The sequence below is a fragment of the Mustelus asterias genome, chromosome 8 (genome assembly GCF_964213995.1).
Source record: "Mustelus asterias chromosome 8, sMusAst1.hap1.1, whole genome shotgun sequence".
Lineage (NCBI taxonomy): Eukaryota > Metazoa > Chordata > Chondrichthyes > Carcharhiniformes > Triakidae > Mustelus > Mustelus asterias.
Genome location: NC_135808.1, coordinates 90,648,478 through 90,651,651, shown reverse-complemented (window position 1 = coordinate 90,651,651; position 3,174 = coordinate 90,648,478).

Below are 3,174 nucleotides of genomic sequence, written 5' to 3'. Positions count from 1 at the left end.
CCAGCCAGCGCGCATGGCAACTCGCCACTGTGACTATTTGGAGGAAAGACTGGCAACTTGCGCCGCCATCTTTCAGACAGTCAATGTGACAACAGTCACTCATCAGAGGGAGAACAGAGCAGGATGATGGGTGGTTAAAGCAATGTTAGATGTGTTTATTATTCCTTCTGCTGCAGAAGTTGATTCACTGTCTTAGATTATTGCTAGAAATCCCTGCTGTTCTCCCCTCTAACTCGGACCCGGCAGACACAGTCGTTTTAATGCTGGACGGGACTTTAGCCAGAATTCCTCACTTTTCTATATTTTTAACATCCATCAAGAATTCCTATCTGTGGCTTGGATTACAAAGTCTATAACATGGTTACAAATTCTGTAACATAGGAGGGAAAGAAATACGACAGAAAATTCTAAAGTTAATAAAATTCTAAGATTAACAAGGTAACACCATTTTAAAGATAGACATGCACAAAACAAGTGAGCACATGAGAAATGGTAACAGTAGTTAAAAACTGTACATACCATTATGAAACTTCCTCCCAAGTCTATATCCCATTGTTATACGTCATACATTGTTATACGTCTTGGGCATTAACCTTATTGTTACAACTTTAATGCTATTTTAACATCTTGTTATTACAGTATTAACACTAACAACATTCTCGTAACGCCATCTCCCCCTTCAAGTCCTTGAAGTTAGAGGTTCAGGTGGTCTAGAGTCCTTATAACCTTTCCACATCTCATTCAGTGTTCTGTCAGGAGAGTGGTAGGCTCGGGTGTTGCTTGTTCTTGTTGTTAGCCTGGATGTTGAACTGGAGTTTGGGTATGGTTACATCCATTTCTCCCATTGCTTGAGAAACATAGAAACATAGAAAAACTACAGCACAATACAGGCCCTTCAGCCCACAAAGTTGTGCCGAACATGTCCCTACCTTAGTGATTACTAGGCTTACCTATAACCCTCTATCTTACTAAGTTCCATGTACTTATCTAAAAGTCTCTTAAAAGACCCTATCGAATCCGCCTCCACCACCGTTGCTGGCAGCCCATTCCACGCACCCACCACCCTCTGAGTGAAAAACTTACCCCTGACATCTCTTCTGTACCTACTCCCCAGCACCTTAAACCTGTGTCCTCTTGTGGCAACCATTTCAGCCCTGGGAAAAAGCCTCTGACTATCCACTCGATCAATACCTCTCAACATCTTATACACCTCTATCAGGTCACCCCTCATCCTTCATTTCTCCAAGGAGAAAAGGCCAAGCTCACTCAACCTATCCTCATAAGGCATGCTCCCCAACCCAGGCAACATCCTTGTAAATCTCCTCTGCACCCTTTCTATGGCTTCCACATCCTTCCTGTAATGAGGTGACCAGAACTGAGCACAGTACTCCAAGTGTGGTCTGACCAGGGTCTTATATAGCTGCAACATTATCTCACGACTCCTAAACTCAATTCCTCAATTGATGAAGGCCAGTACACCATACGCCTTCTTAACCACAGCCTCAACCTGCACAGCTGCTTTGAGCGTCCTATGAACTCGGACCCCAAGATCCTTCTGATCTTCCACTCTGCCAAGATCCTACCATTAATATTATATTCCGCCATCCTATTTGACCTGCCAAAATGAACCACCTCACACTTATCTGGGTTGAATTCCATCTGCCACTTCTCCACCCAGTCTTGCATCCTATCAATGTCTCGCTGCAACTTCTGACATCCCTCCACACTATCCACAACACCTCCAACCTTTGTGTCATCAGCAAACTTACCAACCCATCCCTCCACTTCGTCATCCAGGTCAAACCATGCCTGGTTAGTCTGGCTGGTTTGGCAGTGTATGGTTGTTGTTTGTCTTGATCATTTCTTGCAAGGTGGATGAGAATGGTATTTGATTACTCGCCAGTATTTTTTATTCTTTATTTTCCGTTTAGGCTGTCTGGAAGTTTCCTGAGGGCAGAAGATCACTCCTGTGGCAAGAAGAAGATTGGGTAGCATGTTCACTTCTGTTTTCTGTTGATGATGGTGTGGAACTGCTACCAGGTTCCACATCCCATGTGGTTTTGGCACATTGGCTGGACGTTACTGTGCATTCACCCACTATACTTTCATCATAGTTGGAGGTAGAGGCTCCTCAGACTGCGGATCCTTCTTTGTTACCACTTCTACCAGAGGTGCAAGGTGTCAGGGTGCTGGACCCAAACCCCAAAGTATATTATGATATTAGATTAGACCCAACAATCTTTTATTTTTGGCATAAACATGAGGATGGAATGCTTCACTCCAGCTGTGATTCCACTGACACATTAGAGTTCTTTTATTAAATCAAGCTTTATTCATAACATAGTTTACATATAGCTCAAACAAAATGAAGTAGCTTAAGTTTTAACAGTTGAACAATCTTTAAGCATGAAAAGAAACAACTCCAATTTCTGACTTATCACTATTTCAGTTCCAGTTAAGCAATATTTCTCTTATAGACTTAAAACACACTTTAAATATAGGTAGCAGACACAGATATACTTGCTGTGCCTTGGGTAACAGCATTCAAGCTTCCAGAGAGGATTTACCTTTTCAGAACAGCCTCCAGACATCTGTCTTTAAACAGCTCCAGCCAGCAACTAAACAGCAAGCTGTTTTTCTCTCTAATACAAACTCAACTCCTCCCACTTCTAATATCACATGACTATATGACTCTATATACCTAACTCACCTTCCATTACTTTAATAAAAAAACACCCCTTGGGTCATTTCCTTTTGTAAACAAGAGCGCATTGAGCCTTCTGCTCAATGCACACTACATGGCTAAAATGAGTAATTATCTTGCTTTCCAGCATCTGCTGCATTCCCTCCAGACAAACCAACTCCCTGTAACAAAACACTGAATCTTAAAGCAGTCCCCCTTAAACATAAAATGTATCAGTAGCTTAGCATCATCACAAATGGTAATCTTACGTGCAAAAGGTTTGTCTGACCAGCAGGGAACTATGATGGAAAAACCTTCTCTGCAAAAAGAGAAGAGAGAGCACAGGGTCTGAATACTCTTTAATGCTTGAGGAGTCAGGATTGTGCTGTTCTGGCAGGATAATGACAGTGGTAGTCTTGACATCTTCTGATGTCTGGAAAAGATTGAGGGCTACGCAGGCATCACTATTCAGAAGAGAGAAAGACTGATTG